Raw genomic sequence first — 20,031 nt, 5'->3', positions numbered from 1 at the left:
ATGAACAAACAAAATTACGGATCTGTTCAACAAAAAAAACGTTTCCCTTTGAAAAATTAGCAGGAACCCATCCTGTAAAATCATCCTATTCCTGAAACGAATTAAGCACATTAAACAAAGTTAAAGTTAAATCTATTGAGTCCAATGTCTACCTTTCGTGTGAATGACCATGTCCATGGCTCAGAGTTAACTCGTTCGCATGTTAGCCGACGCCCGCCGTCCACTCCGGGCCAGCGGCTTAAACATGGATAGACATGGGAGAGTCAGTGCACTTGGACAAAAGCTTGTATCCTCAGGATTTAAGCTTACTCGACAAGAGGGTGACCATGCCCCCACGTTGAGATTGGCTGAAACAGCTGGTCTGGAGACCAGCTAGTCAGTGTTAGTCTGTTAGCCGACATTAGCTCACTGTTGTCACCGGGCTGGGCGGCAGGTTATCCGCGAATAGTTTGGCCTCCTCCGGGGTGCTAAATATCGACGTGTCGATACCCTGGGTAACCCGGAGGCGAGCAGGGTAGATATATCCGGTTCGCAGGCCTGCCTCTTTGAGCTTCTTCCTCGTGACCTCGAAAAGACGACGTTGTTTCATTATCTCTGCCGGGAGATCAGGAAAAATGTGAATTTGCTTCCCATTGTAGTTCAGCGGGTATTGTTGTTGTGACAGTCGCATTATCCGCTCTTTCTGATGGCCGCTGTGGATCTTAACTATCATGACTCTGGGGCGCGCGAGATCGTTAGCCGGTTGTCCTCCCAGCCTATACGCCCTATCAACTTCTATGGGCATCGAGAAATGTTCTGCCCCCAACAAGTCCCGAATAAAGTTACCAATGAACTCCATGGGGCGGCCGCCTTCAATCTTTTCTGGTAGTCCGACCACTTTTATGTTCTGGCGTCTGGAGCGCGCCTCCAGATCAATAACTTTATCCTGGAGGGCCTTGTTAGCATATTCTAGCCTTAGCCACTGCTGCTCCAACTGAATTAGTCGAGTGTCATGGTCACTGCTCGCATCTTCTACCATAGATATCCGTGCTCCATGTTCAGTCAGAGTGGCTTGGGTAACTTGGAGGGACACCTCCAGGGTATTAAATCGGTCATCCATCTTCTTGCTCATTTCATTTATAGCTGTAAGAATGATGGCTGTTTCAGGAGTTCCTTCTGCCGATAGTGTGATTAGCTCCGGCTCTCCACCACTAGGCCGCTCCTCATCCAGTGACGATGCTGGGTTTTCATTAAATTTCCTGACGGCTGGCTGCTTTCTGGACGACTTCTGCGTTGTCATTTTATGTCGGTCTGTTATTACAGCAGTAGACACAACTTAAAGTGGGAGTTGTACTATAAATAGTCTTTTATTCCTTAATCTCGATTTATCGGAGGGGAGCTCTAGCAAAACACGTCTATTACATCATATGCACACTAGCGCCCCCTGCTTGGGTTTTCTCCGAGATCTTCGGTTTCCTCCCACACTCCAAAGATGTACAGGTATGTAGGTTAATTGGCTGGGTAAATGTAAAAATTGTCCCTAGTGGGTGTAGGATAGTGTTAATGTACGGGGATCACTGGGCGGCACGGACCTGGTGGGCCGAAAAGGCCTGTTTCCGGCTGTATATATATGATATGATATGATATGATAATATCCGAGATAATGCCATATTATAGCATAGCCAAGGCCTCCAAACAAACTAAACTGTTGCAACATGCAAGATAATAGAAGAAATAGAACGAGAAGGTTAGAATGCATCATCAAGCTTTCTTCTCATTCAGTAAGATCATGGGTCATTTCTACTTCATCCCCACTTATCTTCCCTTACCCTGTCATCTTTTGTTTACTTGGACTCACCAGAGCATGAAGAAATGATGATGCTTTCAAACAAGTTTAAAAAGACAGTTATACAAGAAGCTTTTCAGCTTGCTTCAGTCATCTGCATCATGGATCAAGCCTCTGATAAGTGCATCTGTTCAGGAACTCAACTAAATAAAATCTTTTCTTCCTTGCCTCAAATTGTACACAAATAACAATGTTATTTTCCCTTCAAAAATTGAATCCTTCACACACAAAGAATTGTTAAGACTAAAAATTATTCCAGCTGGTGTTTTAAAAGGAAAACCACAAGGAAATGAAAACTAAATGCAAAAATATTCCAATTGCAAATAACCTTTTAAGACAGAGTAATTATTTCCTTGTCTTACTTGAGGGAGAGCTGACCAATCACTGCAATCTGACATTGAATCTAACTTCAGCAGGAGCACAAAAACGGTTGTTTGCAAATTGGTATCGGTGTTGGTTTGTAATTTTAAACTGATTTTAATTCGCACAGTGAAAATCTATTTTTGGGTGCTTTCTAGGTAAATCATACCATACATGAGGACATCTCGTCAGACAAAAGAGAAAAGAAACAGAATAAAGAATGTACTAATAATGGTACAAAGACAGTGCATTTCAAATTTTAAAAAGTGCAAGGGCCACAGCGAGGTAGACTGGAAGATTGGGAATTCTTCCCAGGCATTTGAGAGGTCCGTTCAAGAGTCTGACAATAGTGGGGAAGAAGCTGCTCTTGAATTTGGTGGTATATGCTTTCAAGGTTTTGTATCTTCTGTCTGACTGAAGAGGTCAGAAGAGGAAATGACACTGGTGTAAGGGGAGCTTGATGATGCTGGCTGCTTTTCTGAAGCAGTGCAAAGTACAGATTGGGTCGATTGGAGGAGCCAGTTTTGTGCCATTGCTACATCCATAAGTCTCTGCAATTTCTTGTGGTCTTGGCCAGGACAGTTACCATATCAAGCTGTGATGCACCCGGTTAAGTTGCACTCCGTGGTGCATCTGTAGAAGTTGGTAATGATCACTGGAGTCATGCCTAATTTCCTTAGCCTTCTGCAAGAGTAGAGGCATTGATGTGCTTTCATGGACGCCGTGTCAATGTGGTTAGACCAGGATAAATTGTTGGAGCTAGGAAGTTATACCTAGGAATTTAACCAGCAATGATACAGTCTGTGCTCCGCCCCGCTTCCTAAATTGACGTCGAGCTCCCTCATTTTGCTGACATTGAGGGAAAGGATGGTGTCGTGATACCTTGCCACCAAGCTCTTGAACATGTTCATCAGTGTTTGAGATCCGGCCCATTATGGTGGTGTCATCCACAAAATTGTGAATGGAATTAGACCAGAATTTGCTTGCACAGTTGTGAGAATAAAGGGTGCACAGCAAGGGGCTGAGAAAGCAGTCTCGAAAAACACCAGTGTTGAGAATTACTGTCATAGAGTCATAGAGTTATAGGGTGATACAGTGTGGAAACAGGCCTTTTGGCCCAACTTGCCCACACCAGCCAACATGTCCCAGCAACATTCGTCCCACCTGCCAGCATTTGGTCCATATCTCTCCAAACCTGTCCTATCCATGTACTTGCCTAACTGCTTCTTAAATGTTGGGATAGTTTTGGAGAATGTTACTCCTTATGATTGAGGTCTGTGGGTCAGTAAATCAATAGACAATAGACAATAGACAATAGGTGCAGGAGGAGGCCGTTCGGCCCTTCGAGCCAGCACCACCATTCAATGTGATCATGGCTGATCATTCTCAATCAGTACCCCATTCCTGCCTTCTCCCCATATCCCCTGACTCCGCTATCCTTAAGAGCTCTATCTAGCGTTCAGTTTCAGAGGGAAGTGCTGAGTCATAGGACCATGAGTTTGGAGATGGGTTTGTTTGGAAAGTCAGAGCTAGTGTTAATAATAAAAGAGTTTGACATAGATATTATTCTTGTTATCCAGATCTTACAGGGATGAGTGTTGGGTCAGAGGGATGGCAGCTGGTGTAGACCTGTTACAGTGGTTTAGTTTAGTTTAGTTAATTGTCACGTGCACCAAGGTACAATGAAAAGCTTTTGTTGCGTGCTAATCAGTCAGCGGAAAGACAATGCATGATTACAATTGAGACATCCACAGTGCGCAGATAGATGATAAAGGGAATAAAATTTAGTGCAAGATAAAGTCCAGTAAAGTCTGATTGAAGATAGTCTGAGGGTCTCCCATGAGCTAGAGAGTAGCTCATGATTACTCTCTAGTTGTTGTTAGGATGGTTCAGTTGCCTGATAACAACTGGAAAGGGACTGTCCCTGAATCTGGAGGTGTGCGTTTTCACACTTCTGTACCTCTTGCCTGATGGGAGAGGGGAGAAGAAGGGGTGACTGGGGCGAGACTTGTCCTTGATTATGTTTCTGGCCTTCTGTATCTTCAATTTGTGCAGCAAAGTCCCAGGATGGCGGAACTGACATATGATGAAAGAATGGGTCGACTGGGCTTATATTCACTGGAATTTAGAAGGATGAGAGGGAACCTGAATGAATACGCCACAGTCGTTACAAACTTCATAAGGAAATGTGTGGAGAACTGTCTTCCTACAAAAACAATCCGAGTGGTTCCTAACTAGAAGCCTTGGATGAACCAGGAGATCCGCATTCTTCTGAGGACCAGATTCCAGAGCATTCAGGTCTGGCGACGCAAAGGTCTATAAGAAGTCCAGATATGACCTTGACAAGACCATCAACAAGGCCAAAAGGGACTTCTGCTCAAAGCTGGAGGATGGGGCGGATGTTCGGTAAACTGTGGCAGGGCTTGAATGCCATCACCTCCCACAAGGCGAAATCAGGAGGCAGCTCAAGCAACAGTGAAGCATCACTCCCTGACGAGCTCAATGCGTTCTACGCAAGCTTTGATAGGGAGAATGCTGATGTGCCTTTCTGAGCCCCCATACAGTCACAGTCACAGAGGCCGACGTCCGAAGATCCTTCAGGGGGGTGAACCCTGGGAAAGTGCCTGGACCTGACGGTATGCCCGGTCGAGTTCTCAAAACCTGTGCAGGCCAACTGGCTGCAGTTTTTGCGGCCATTTTCAACCTCTCATTATTGAGGTCTGAGGTTTCCAACTGCTTTAAGAGGGCATCAATAATACCGGTGCCCACGAAGAGTAAGGTGGAGTGCCTCAACGACTATCGACCAGTGGCACTAACGTCCGTGGTGATGAAGTACTTTGGTTATGGTGCATATCTTACGATGCCTTTGGTCATGGTGCACATCAACTCCTACCTCCACAAGAACCTCGACCCACTACAGTTCGCCTACCATCACAACAGGTGAACGGAGGATGCGATCTCACGGGCTCTCCACTCCGCACCGGACCACTTGGACAATAAAAACACTTACGTCAGGCTGTTGTATATAGACTACAGCTCGGCGTTTAATACCATCATCCTCTCCAGTTTAAAAAAAAAATTATCAAAAAATATATTCAATTATTTAAAAACAATATTTACAATACAATAAAACAAAACAGAACCCACCACCAGAATACAACACAAACAAATATACCAAATGAAACTATTATACAACTATATTGCAATCCCTATCCAGGATGCATCCAATCCCTTGTGGTGCCCAGCGGTCCCAGAAATCCCCCAGGGTGCCCGTGGACTGCGCATAGTCCCTCTCCTTGGTAACCAGCTTTGGTTAAACAAAACTATCTTCTGGTATCTTCAAATGCCTTTTCTTAATTTAATATTACATGCTTCTAAATGCATCTGCGACAACCTAGCAAACCTGGGGACAGCATGCGACAGCGCCCGCAATAAGCTACGATACCTGGCGACAAGCCAGCTATCGCCGAGAAATTTCTATCTGGGAAATTTTTCCGCAACGCGCCGAGATCCGCTACGATTCATTGAAGACTCCTCATGATCATGCCCGCGACACCCCGGCGAACGTTTGGCGACAGCCTAGTCGCCGGCAGTCGCCTTAAAATCGCCTAAGTGGGACAGGTCCTTTATGCGTCCCTTGTTTTACTTTTCTTGACTTGTGCATGACTTAAATTGTCAGCACTTCATTCGCAATTTCTACTTAGCTAATTTAAAAAAATACTATACCCTGCATTGTGAAAATCTTAAATTCTTGGTTCACCTACCATTTCAGTCCAAGGACTTTCTTTCAGGACCCAGAGGAACTCCTTTGTCACTTTTCTTAAAATATGAATTGCATTTCTGTCCAGTTGTTTCCTCACTTTCTCCAACCTACCTTGGCTCTCCCAAAGTTCCGATGGAAATTCCAGGGTAGGGGGTTCACTTGTTAATTTTCAATTTTGTAAGAGCATTCCTGTTTGATGATGTGTTAATTTTGAACGATCGACCCTGACACATCCAATGAAATAATGATCCTGGATTGAGTGAGTATCTTTGAAAAGGTTTCTCCTGAGACCAATGCTCTGGTTCAGGGTAATGTATTGATCATTCTTTTGCCCAATCCTCATTTAATTACAAAATCCTTCAGGGTGTCAAGGGTGCTGTAAATTTGAAGTATTGTTTTCTTTTCATTTTCGCTTTATTTTTGAAAAATTGTTTCCTCCTTAACTTTGAACTGCCCATCATTAATTTGCCTTGATAAATGGAACAACTGACATCCAAATGACACCCAGCGCTGAGGAGAAAAATGAAAATAGCCAATCCAACCCACCTCAAACAAAGACTCATTTAAAAGTAAATTTATCAACAGGACCTTTGCAAACTTTGGAGAGTTTGCAAACATGTAAAGCAAGCAAAGAGAATTAAGAATTTGCATGTATTTAGTGTTTGTGGAACATCTCAGAACATGATATGAAATGGATTACTTTGAGGCACAATATGAATATTGTTAAGGAGACAAATGGAGTTGCCTATGGTGATCCTATGGGAGATGAATGGGCAGGTATCCTGCTTCTTGACAGCATTGATTGTTCCCAGGACACATAGAAAATGCCCTGTATTAATCAATAATAAGCACAAGTCACATTGGACCATTCAGTGGGGGGATGTAACAGATGGAATACTGGGGCCAACAAGGTTTCAGGTTTGATCCATGGTTTGGGGGTACATGTGAGATAGGGTTGAGGTAGCTGCACTGTAATCAGCGAAGTTTATGTTTGACGTTCGTACACATGCTCCTTGCCAGACGTGTGTGAAGTTGGTGAACATTCAGCCAAGAAACAGCCTTTCTCTACTTGCTGTACATAATGTATATCCAGAGATAGAAGATTCCTTGCCTTTCAAGATCATTGCCAACTTCATGAAACAAAAGGGGAAACAAAAAATATATGGAAAGAAAAGGCAGAACCATAATGAGACATCCTCAACTAGCAACAGGATAATTTATATGTTTATATCATTCAAAGTGCTCGAATGCAGTTCCTCTGGCATTTGCTTTGCACTCTGCCATGTGTTTCTGTTCAGGTTGCACATAAATTCTCAGCTAAAAAAAATGCAACAAAGTAAGGTAACATTACAGTTATGATATAACTGAGCTAATTTTATTCTGCGTGAGAAACATTATACCCTTGTGCATTCGACGAGATACAGGGTTTCCTTCTCCTGCACAGAACATTTTCCAGATGTTTGATTGGTTCCACATGTGTACGGGTGAAGTAAGCAGAATAAATGTGTGCAAGCTGAAAGGGCACTTAGCATTATGACCAAAAGCCAATTTTTTAAAGATGAAAGCTTAGCGACCCACCCAAGGTTTGTTAAACTGGGTGACTACCTCTGTTCTTCTCTGTTGAAGAATGACGATGTAACGAAGGACTGCCATTTCCAGTTGCAAGTGCTTCCTGCAACAATCGATTGTCGAGCACAACTAATTCAAAATACATTTTATTTGTCTGCGTACCTTCAAAGTAACTCAATGGTTGAAGTAAGTTCATATTTTGGAATCAATCTGTTACAACTGGACACATTTTGAAGAAGTGCCCGTTCATGTATAAGAGTGTTGAGTTTCAGTCCCCTCATCTAGTGGAAACTTGCTAGGGCATTTATGGTGGGATAGACAGTAATATAGGACGCACAGTTCAAATGGATGAGGGTCAAGGGTCAAGGGTCATTCCCTTCCAGCCAAGGCAAGGCTAAATATCATTTTAAAATGATCGGCAAGATTAACTACCTGGACATAACAATATTGAAGTGGAAGTAGCAAACAACATGGAATTAAAACCTAATTGTTTTAATCTTTCTGTTTTGGATATATGCTCGAGATTATGATCGCTGGTCTCTGTGGCCTCGTTGGGCCGAAGAGCTTGTTTCCATGCTCTAACTTTCAATCAATTCAATCAAAATAATGTAAAATACAAGAGAGTTTAGATTTTTATCGATATACTAAAACTCTCGTTTGTTTGTATGTTTGTTCCCGAACTACAGCCAAAACGGTACACGATAGTGCAACAATTTTGGGCCCACCTTACTCACCGTCGTCCCTTTGGTGCTAATGGAAGAAGTTTAATTGAAATCGGTGTTATATTTTTAAAGTTATTCACATTTTAAAGTTTAAATCTATCTCCAAGGGAGGGAGGCAGGAGGGAGGGAGGGAGGGGGTGGAGGGAGGGGGGGGAGGAGGGAGGGGGAGGAGGGAGGATAAAGGGGATTGAGGGGGATGGAGTGGGGGAGAGGGGAAGGGGGGAATGGGGAGGGGAAGGGGGGGAGGGGAAGGGGAGAGGGGGAAGGAGGAGGGGTAGGGGAGGAGGGAAGGGGAGGTGGGAGGGAGGGAGGAGTGGGTAGGGGAGGGGGAGAGGGGGTGGGGGGGAGAGGGGAGGGGGGATGGGGAGAGGGGAGGGGAGGGGGGAGGAGAGGGTGCTGCACCAATGCAGGAGAGGTCTGGGCCCAACGGGTCAAGTGCTCTTTAAATATTTGTCTGTTGAAATAGAAGGAGAGGGCTCATATTTGTCTCTGTTATTCATGGCACATTTTCTCTTTTCCAAATCTGCATACCATTTGCTGCTATTCAATTCTATTTAGTTAGTAGTTGACGACTGATGTTGTTTTGTGCATGTGGGTTTTTGTATGGAGATGTATGAAATTCTCCTCTTTGATCAGAAAACTGGAATAGCTGTTGTTTTTTTCAAAGGTGAGGGAATAGTCAATGTTGGAGTACTGAGAGTTTTTATATGAATAACTGTTATCCAACTTCACAAGTTAAAATTACATATTAGCCCTTAATACATTTGGGTATAACGTTTCAGTTTAGTTTTAGAGGTGAGTTTAAAGATACAGCTTGGAAACAGGCCCTTCGATCCACTGAGACCAAGCTGACCATCGATCACTCGTTCACACTAGTTCTACAATCTAAGAAAAGACACAAAGTGCTGAAGTAACTCAGTGCATCAGGCAGCATTTCTGAAGAACATGGATAGGTGACGCTTTGGGTCGGGACTCTTCTTCAGGCTGATTGTGGCAGTCAATAGTCAATAGTCGTTTATTTGTCACATACACATAAATGTGTAGTGAAATGAAACATTACCCGCAGTTGAAACACTAAGACCAATAAGAATAATCAATAAAAATGCAATAACACATACAATCATACACTAACACCAAACAAAAGAAACATCCATCACAGTGAGTCTCCTCCAGTCCCTTCTCACTGTGATGGAAGGCCAGAATGTCTTTTCTCTTCCCTGCCGTCTTCTCCCGCGGTCAGGCTGTTGAACTTGCCACGTCGGGGCAGTCGGGGCACCCGACATTGGAGCGCCGCGCCGGACGGTGAAAGGTCCGCGGCCTATTTCAGGCCACGCCGGACGGTGAAAGGTCCGCGGCGGGCCGACCCAAGCCCCGCGATTCGGGGAGGGGAAGAAAGATGGAGAGGGATAGAAAGGAAGGGCAGGAAAAAGCCTGGCAGGAAATAGGTTGATATAAGTGAGGTGGGTATTTTATAGGCAGATAGTTGGACAATGGCCAGAGACAAAAAGACAGGAGATGTTGGACAAAAGGATTAAAGAGTTGTGAAGCTAGAGGAAAGAATGTAGGTGGAAGAGGAAGGGTAGGGGAGGAAAAAGGTAAAAAAAGGTGCAAGTCCAGGTGGGGCACAGAGAGGGTGGGGGGGGGAAGAAGGGTGAGGGGATGGGGTTTGTTGTTACCTGAAATTTGAGAATTCTATGTTCACGCTGTCGAGTTGTAAGCTCCCCAAGCAGAATATATGGTGCTGCTCCTCCAGAATGAGCTCACTCTGCCAATGGAGGAGTCCAGGACAGAAAGGTTATTATGAGAATGGGAAGAGAAGCTAAAATGGTTAGCAACCAGGAGATCCACTTGGCCTTGGCAGACCAAGCACAAGTGTTCGGTGAAACAATTGACAAGTCTCACCGATGTGCAAGAGCTCACATCAAGAACACTGGATGCAGTAGATGAGGTTAGAGGAGGTGCACCTAAACTTCTATCTCAACTGGAAGGACTGCTGGGGTCCCTGAATGAAGGAAATGGGTGTTACACCTCTTGCGGTTGGAGGGGAGTGGTTTGCGTGGTCCTATGTTATCCCACTTTCGTATCTCATCCCTACACACTAGGGACAATTAAGCTACATGGCCACTGTCTTTGAGATGTGAGAGGAAACCAGAGCATCTAATGGAAACCCATGTAGTCACAGGGTGAATGTGCAAACTTCACACAGACAGCACCTGAGGTGCATAAAGTTTGGTTGAATTAGAGAGGACACCGTTGATGGAAAAAAAAGACATATTGTGCTGCAGTAACTCAGTGGGTCAGGCAGCACCACTGGAAAACATGGGTTTAGTTTAGTTTAGTTGAGAGGTACAACGCATAAACAGGCCCTTCAGCCCACCGAGTCCGCGCCGACCAGCGATTCACGCGTATGAATTCACGCATACGCATAGTGTTACACGCATATAACACTACCCTACACACACTAGGGAAAGTTTACATTTATAGAGGCCAATTAACCTACGAACCTGTTCATCTTTGGAGTGTGGGAGGAAACCCAAGAACTCGCAGAAAACCCAGGCGGTCGTGGGGAGAATGTACAAACTCCATACAGACAGCACCCATAGTTGCGATCGAACTCGAGTCTGCCGTTGAAAGTGCTATAAAGCAGCAACTCACCGCTGCTCCACCGTGCCGCCCAACTTCAATATTTATTCCAGTTTCAGGATAATAAATGTCTGGACTGGCTCAGACAGTTCTTGGGTAGGTGACATTTCACAATGAGGCCCGTCTTCAGACTCACTATCTCACTTCTGTTCTTTCACTACTGTTGATGGAGGAATGTGGGCAGTCGTTCCATGACCTGAGGAATTTATCTTAACAAAGTGGATTGATTCCAACAGTGAGAGGCTTGACTTATAAAGACTTATACTGAGTAGAATTTGCTAATTCTCTCTATTGCCCTAGGAGTAAAGAGATATTGTTGGAGACCAAAGATCCAATGAGTTTAGGGATTGTACTGGTAATGGAAGTCCACAGAGTTCAGGACAGTGCAAGAGGCAAGAGATCCACTGATGGGGGGAATTGAGTAGAAAGGAGACCCCTTGAGTTTGGGGATAATATGGAGGAAAGAGGTCCCCAAAAATTTAGGGACATTATAGGAAACAGGGGACACAAGAAATTAGGGGAAATGTGTGATACATGAACCTGAGTTCAGGAACAATAAGGGAGACTGAGGGTTTGTGATTCAGGTACATTACAGGAGACAATGATCCATTAGTTCAGGAACAATATGGGAATCAGAGGGTCTGTGATTCAGGTACATTAATGGAGACAATGACTCATGAGTTCATGAAAAATATGGGAGACTGAGGGTTTGTGATTCAAGTACATTACAGGAGACAATGACCGATGAGTTCAGAAACAATAAGGGAGACTGAGGGTCTGTGATTCAGGTACATTACAGGAGACAATGACCCATGAGTTCAGGAACAATATGGGAGACAGAGGCCATGAGTTTAGGGGTAACATGGACTTAGAGGCTGAGAGTTCAGGGACAATATGGGAGACAGGGGGCCTATGATGTAATAGTTAAATGGTCCAATGGTCCGATGGTCCGAGGTACAGTAAAATACTTTTTTTGCATACAGCTCAGCAAGGCTATTGCCATATGATACGATACAATATGATATGATACGATATAACTTTATTTATCCCAGGAGGGAAATTGGTCTGCCAACAGTTATGAAATACAAGATACATAAAACATGATATTAAAGTGTTGAGTGGAAAGTAGGATTGGGGATGTGCAAGGTTTGGAGGGGGGGGGGGGGGGGGGGGGAAAGAGGAGTCATCTACCCGACGACAGAAGGGGGAGGAGTTGTACAGTTTGATAGCCACAAGGAAAAATAATCTTCTGTGGCGTTCTGAGCTGTATCTTGGTGGAACCAGTCTATTGCTGAAGGTACTCATCAGGTTGACCCGTGTGAGATGGAGGGGGGGAGTTGTATTGTCCAGGATGCTCTGCAGTTTGAGGAGCATTGTCCACTCCAAGACCACCTCCGAAGAATCCAACTCCGCCCCCAGGATGGAGCCAGCCTTCCTGATGAGTTTGTTAATTCCACGGTCGACGTAAGCATAATCCCCCGGTTAGTACGGAATGTACAGAACAACCCACTGAGTCTATATGCAAGAGGCACCATTTTGGTGGCACTTTACAATTCCAACAGCAGCTGGCCACAAAGGTCCATTGCAGTCGTCGCCTCCATTCTGGTTGCCCAGCGAACCTTCATCCTTTGTACGATGCACGGCCCATGTCAGCCCTTGTTGCTCGGGGGCTTCCTCCCAGAGCCCATCTTGAGGGTGCAGAAAGTAACACTCCCCTGGTTCTTCTTCCCGGCCCTTTGTCCAGCGTCTGCTGCCTTCTCCCTCCATCCTTCTCTACGCAACTTCCCTCTCCAGGCGCGTTCCCCAGTTCTGCCGCGCTCGACCCAGGCCTGCCGTTGCGGCTTGCCACGATTCCTTTTTGCTGTGCGCGGCTCGCTGGTATTTAAAGGATAACACAGGAGCCAGAGGTCTGTGAGTCTAGAGACAATACAGGAGGCAGAGTTTAGTCAAGAGTCAAGAGTCAAGTCCGAAGAAGGGTCTCGACCAGAAACGTCACCCATTCCTTCTCTCCAGAGATTCTGCCTTTCCCGCTGAGTCACTCCAACATTGCGTGTCTATCTTCGGTTTAAACCAGCATCTGCAGTTCCTTCCTACACAAGAGTCAAGAGTGTTCATTTGGCATGTGTACTGGCAATGGAACAATGAAATTCTTACTCCCTGCAGCATTACAGGGGCATTAATACAATAACGCCGCACAATTACACAATAATCAATAATGCCATAAATAGATAATCAATATTAATCAGTAACCAAAATCGTAATAGCGGAAGACCAAAGTACATAGTGCAACTAAAGTCCATGGTAGGTCATAGCTGCTGAGGTCTGGTTGTGGTTGGTGTTGGGTAGTGTCTAATGGTTTGATGGGAAGAAGCTGTTCTTGAACATGGAGGTCACAATTTTCAGGCTCCTGTACTTTCTTCATGATGGTAGGACCGAGAGTTACTCCAGCTTTTTGTGTTTATCTGTCGTGAGAAGAGAGCATGGCCAGAGTGGCGTGGGCCTCTAATGACATTAACTGCCTTTCTGAGACCAAAAAAATCCTGTTAATCACTTCAACATTCGCCCAGAAGGCTCAAACTCTGGGAAGAGTGACTAGAGAAATCTCCGGAAGGCATTCACATGGCAATCGATCCCTCTGAGAAACTCCCACCAGGTCCCGACCAACCGTGGATAACCTGGCGCAGTCTCAACAAACTGCGGACAGGCATGGGGAGAAGCAAATCGAACATGCTGAAGTGGGGATATAATGAAGATGCGGCAGACTGCGAGTGCAGATGGGGCCTCCAGACTATGGAACATCTCCTGAGCTGTGACATGCTGCATGGCACACGCGCTGTAAAGGATCTTGCAGAGGCCAACGACGTGGGACTAAAATTTGCTCGCTATTGGCAAACAGTTGTGTGATGACACGAATAAAAATAAAACTTCAACAGTGGGGAGGTCAGTACCTGATATGGACCGGGCAATGTCTACCACTTTCAGCGGCCTCTTTCATTCACGGGCGTTGGAGTTGTCAAACATGGCCGTGATGCAACCAGTCAGTATGGTCTCTTTGGATAGACATTAGACAATAGACAATAGGTGCAGGAGAAGGCCATTCGGCCCTTCGAGCCAGCACCACCATTCAATGTGATCACGGCTGATCATTCTCAATCAGTACCCCGTTCCTGCCTTCTCCCCATACCCCCTGACTCCGCTATCCTTAAGAGCTCTATCTAGCTCTCTCTTGAATGCATTCAAAGAATTAGCCTCCACTGCCTTCTGAGACAGAGAATTCCACAGATTCACAACTCTCTGACTGAAAAAGTTTTTCCTCATCTCCGTTCTAAATGGCCTACCTCTTATTCTTAAACTGTGGCCCCTAGTAGTAACATTTGATTATTTGGTATTTGGCGGCGTGCAGAATCTCCTCAATCTTCGGAGGAGCGTTCTTCGTGATAGCTTCGATGTGCTGGGCCAAGAACATAACTTCAGAGGTGAATTTTGGAGTTGTGTCTGGAAACACAGTTATGGGTTGGCAATTGGAATTGTTGCAGACAGAAGCCAAAGGGAGTTGATGCAAATATAAATGGCAGCAATACTTTGTACCAAAACCCGAACCATAAATCAGACTACTCCAAAGGAATAACCTTCAGCGACAGCTATGAGATTGTGAGTCATTTACCACAAGGTCCATACAATAACAAAACAAAATATAAACATTAGTTGTAATTATATACAAGTGATTGACATAATTACAGTGACATTAAGATATAAAAGTGGAAGTGCAAGTTGTTACAAAGATTCGTGCTGATCATAATTCACAATTCAGTCACAGTCATGCTGGTTTACAAAAAAGACACAAAGTGCTGGAGTAATTCATGGTCTCACATTAAATAGAATTTAGGATTAAAAAGGGGAAATTTGTTCAGCCAATTATTGGTGAATCTTCAGAACTTTTCACTCAAATGTACTGTGGATTTGTGTCAATGAATGTACGCACGGATAAAATGGAAAGAATTTTTGGATACTGGGGGAATTAAAAGGCAGAAAAATATAATTGATGTAGTTCCACCAAGTTGCTATGGAATGGCAAGGCCACAGAGCGAACTCCTGCTCCTAATAATATTCAATGCTCTCTATGGACTCTGCTGGTCTTAATATATTAAGATGCATTCCAAGGAAAATCTTAATAAGATATGAAATTCAAAGGGTGCATCTACAGGTTTTTCTTCCCGCTCCCATCTGTAGATGATACAGAAGCTTGTAATGTGCACCAGCAGACTTGGGAAAAGCTTATTCTCCTCTGTTATTAGACTGCCTGTTAAGGATAGCGGAGTGAGGGGGTATGGGGAGAAGGCAGGAACGGGGTACTGATTGAGTGATCAGCCATGATCGCATTGAATGGCGGTGCTGGCTCGAAGGGCTGAATGGCCTACTCCTGCACCGATTGTCTATTGTCTATTGTCTATTGCTGAACATTCCTTCGATAAGCTAGGGTACAGTCCCAATTTTCCAGCCTACCTCATTGCAGACTTTGGACTGTTACACAACAATGCTGAGAAAATATATTCTGCACTTTGGTAATTTTTTTGTTGTTGCTCTACCTGTTGTATTTGTGTGTTGGCCTGATTGTATTCCTGTACAGTAGTATCAGATTTGTTTGGATAGCATGCAAAACAAAAAAGTTTAATATATTCCTTTGATTCCCTCAGTATCTAAAAATCTTTCCACTTCCACCCAGAAGTGGGTGAACGATCTGAACCTTTTCTTCAACAGGTTGGATCAGTCACCTACCCCTCCCCCGGTCCAGTCACCCCTGCTGCAGCCCCCCTTGTCTGCACGTCCGTCCAGTACACTGCCCCACCTCCCCTCCCACAGCACTTGGTTCACAGTCACCACCCACTGCTTCTGCTTCTCCTGCCCCAACCCCACCACCCCCACCTCCTCCCCCCACACCATCCACCCCCCACCCCCCCCCCCCATGCCTCCTCCTCCTCTCACACCCTTGAGCACCCAGCCCCTGTGCTCCAATCTGCCTTTCTCCACAGACCAGGTGAGAAATGAGCTCAGGAAGATCAATGCGAGGAAGGCGGCTGGTCCGGATGGCATCAGCTCGAGGCTACTCAAGTCCTGTGCAGACCAGCTGTGCGGGATAGTGGAGCACGTCTTCAATCTGAGCCTGAAACTGGGGAGAATTCCACAGCTGTGGAAAACATCCTGCGTGGTACCGGTACCAAAGACGCCGCACCCGAAGGAACTCAACAGCTACAGGCCGGTGGCACTGACATCACACCTGATGAAGACACTGGAGCGTCTGGTCCTCGCTCATCTCCGCCCCTGGTGAGACCATCAATGGATCCGCTGCAGTTCGCCTACCAGACTCGCATCGGGGTGGAGGACGCCATCATCTACCTACGGAACTGAGCTCTTTCACACCTGGAGAAGCCGGATAGCACTGTGAGGATCATGTTCTTTGATTTCTCCAGTGCATTCAACACCATCCAGCCGTGGCTTCTGGGGGGCAAGCTGGAGCGCACAGGAGTGGATCACCACCTCACTTCCTGGATTCTGGACTACCTCACCAACCGACCACAGTATGTGAGGACAAAGGACCTGGTCTCGGACAGGGTGGTCTGCAGCACTGGGGTTCCGCAGGGAAGAGTGCTAGCTCCATTCTTGTTCACCCTGTACACTGTGGACTTCAGGCACAGCTTTGCAAGCTCCTATCTACAGAAGTTCTCTGACGACTGCCATCGTTGGCCTCATCACGGGCGACGAGGACAGGGCGTACAGAGAACTGATCAAGGAGTTTGTGGACTGGTGCCAGCGGATCTGCCTCCGGATCAACGCGGGGAAAACCAGGGAGATGGTGGTGGATTTCCGCAGGTGCAGCCAGGTCCCCCCGACACCGGTGAACATCCAGGGAATGGACATCGGGAGGGTGGACTCTTATAAGTACCTGGGTGTTTACCTCAATAATAAATTGGACTGCACCGAAAACACCGATGCACTGTACAAAAAGGGCCAGAGCAGACTTTATCTGCTGAGGAGACTCAGGTCCTTTGGAGTGCAAGGGGCACTACTAAGGACCTTCTACAACACGGTGGTTGCATCAGCCATTTTCTATGGAGTGGTCTGCTGGAGCAGCAGCATCTCAGTGGCAGAGGGGAAGAGACTTGACAAGCTGGTCAGGAAGGCCAGCTCTGTCCTTCGTTGCCCCCTCAACTCAGTGCAGGTGGTGGGAGAGAGGAGGATGATGGCAAAGTTAACATCGCTGTTGGACAACGACTCCCACCCCATGCAGGACACTGTCACTGCACTGAGTAGCTCCTTTAGTGACAGACTCCTTCACCCCAAGTGTGTGAAGGAGAGATATAGGAGGTCCTTCCTTCCCGCTGCTGTGAGACTGCACAACCAGCACTGCTCCCAGCAGACAAGTCAACAGTAACAGCTAAGGAATACAATTTATCCTTGTCTCAACATTTATTTATAATGAATGATCTCTTGCTATCCACTTTGCTGCTGTAACACTGTAAATTTCCCTGGTGTGGGATGAATAAAGGAATTTATTATTATTATTATTATTATTATTATTATTATTATTATTATTATTATTATTATTATTATTATTATTATTATTATTATTATTATTATTATTATTATTATTATTATTATTATTATTATTATTATTATTATTATTATTATTATTATTATTATTATTATTAACCAGAATCCACAGTCCATGTGTGAAAAGATCTGAAGATTCACCAATCATTGACCAAAGAAATGTCCCCTCTTTTTAGTCTTAAATGGTACTTAACATGAAACCTTCAACTACTCCAGCACTTTGGGTCTTTTATTGTAAACCAGCATCTTCAGTTCCTTGTTTCTGCTCTTCACCTTCTCAACATCCCTTGGTATGTGTGACAATAATAAACCTAAACCTAAACATAAACCAATGTAAGAACTTAAAATGTCAACAATTTATTTAGAATATTACATTGTAAAAATGAATTTAACAAGTAAGAATCTTTGTAACCACTTGTACTTCCACTTTCATGTTATAATTTCACTGTAAATATGTCAGTTGCATACATAATCACACCAAATGTTTATATTTTGCTTTGTTACAGTAGGTTATATTATATTGTAAAATACTCACAATCTCGTAGCTGTTGCTGAAGGTTATTGGGTTGGTGTGATTTGATTTGTGGTTTGGGTTTTGATACATATCATTGCTGTCATTTACATATACATCAACTCCCTTTGGGTTTTGTCCGTTGCAAGTTGAATTGCCAATGAATTTTGATGTAATATTCCCCTCTGGGCAATAAAATCTAGCCGGGGGCTTTATCCTTCCTCACCATTTTAACACAAGTGTGAGGACATTACTGCATTCTGCAACTCTGACAAGCTGATCCAGACCTGTCCTTTTATCTTTCAGTTCTTTGGGCCCTTTGTTCAATCCAGTAACTCTGGCCCATTCACACAACATGTCTCTGTTCTGGTTGCCCACATAATCTGACCACCGAACTGTCCTGGGACATGGACAGATATTTTTCACATCTTTCCAATTCTGAAGCTACAAAAACAAAGAAGTTCAAAAATTATATTTAAACATGTGGTATAAATAAAGTGAGACAGAGCCGGTAGAGAGAAATTATAAATGTCTTTACTCATGAGACTGGCCAAGGCCTTATTCATGAGTTCTTCAGTTAGCCTCACGAGTGAAGGCATTTGTCTTTCCTTTTCACTTCATGCGTCCAACTGGTGCAAGAAATCTTCACTTGTTGTACCCTTGCATTTTTACCTGGCTTTTACCTGGCTTTCTATGTCCATTGTCACTCCAAGACACTCCAAGACCAATGAACCCATGCTTGTGGTGGAAGGATGTTAGACCATACAATGCGCCAGGCACCCGAGGATGACCATGGGTACCATGGGTACTAACATTTCAGCTCGCTTTATTTTGTAACCAAGCTATAAATTGGGAATAGAACTCAAAGTGCTAGAGTATCTCAGTGGGTCAGGCAGCATCTCTGGAGGACACAAAATAGACAATAATTTGTATGGGGACTCTTCTACAGACCCAAAATGTCGCCCATCCATGTTGTCCAAAGATAATGCCTGACGCGCTGAGATACTCCAGCCCTATGGGTTCTACGCAAGATTATAGCATCAGCAATTCCTTGTGACTAATAAACTGGGAGATCTTGACACAAGCAAAGGTTGCAAATACATAGCAATTTTGTAACTTTGCCCCTCCTACACCCCCCCCCCCCCCCCCCCCCCCCCCCCCCCACACACACACACACACACACACACACACACACACACACACACACACACACACACACACACACACACACACACACACACATACACACATACACACACACATACACACACATACACATACACATACACATACACATACACATACACATACACATACACATACACATACACATACACATACACATACACATACACATACACATACACATACACATACACATACACATACACATACACATACACATACACATACACATACACATACACATACACATACACATACACATACCCATACACACATATATATATATATATATTTATATATGCACTGAACTTCTTCCCGTTTATTATATTGTGTACAGAGTCCTATGTTTACCTATTCTGTTGTGCTGCTGCAAGTAAGAATTGGATTGTTCTGACATATGACGATAAAATACTCTTGACTCTTGAGAAACTATGAGATATAGAAAAGTGCAGTTGGAAATTGGAAACAAAAGGAAATGGTGGTGATGCTCAGCTGGTCAAGTAGCAACTGGGAAGAGAGGAAAACTGAGTCCATCTTGCAGATGGATGACCAGTTCTGAACACAAACAGGAACGGCTGGTTATCTGAAATTGTTCAATTGGACGTTACTTCCTGAGGGGTGCACTGTTCATAGACAGATGGTCATGGGCTGTTCCCCAAGCTTACATTGGGCTTTGTTGATGCCCAAAGATAGAGAGGACAGCATTGGTGTGGGATGGAAAATCAAAGTCCCAGATCATTGGAATTTCCTTGTTGACTAAATGAATAAATCAGGTAATATGAGAGATAAGTAGGAAGGAAATACAGATGCTAGTTTACACCGAAGATAGACACAAAATGCTGGA

Source organism: Rhinoraja longicauda, chromosome 1 (genome assembly GCF_053455715.1).
Source record: "Rhinoraja longicauda isolate Sanriku21f chromosome 1, sRhiLon1.1, whole genome shotgun sequence".
NCBI classification, from domain to species: Eukaryota; Metazoa; Chordata; class Chondrichthyes; order Rajiformes; family Arhynchobatidae; genus Rhinoraja; species Rhinoraja longicauda.
This window is presented reverse-complemented; position numbering follows the sequence as displayed.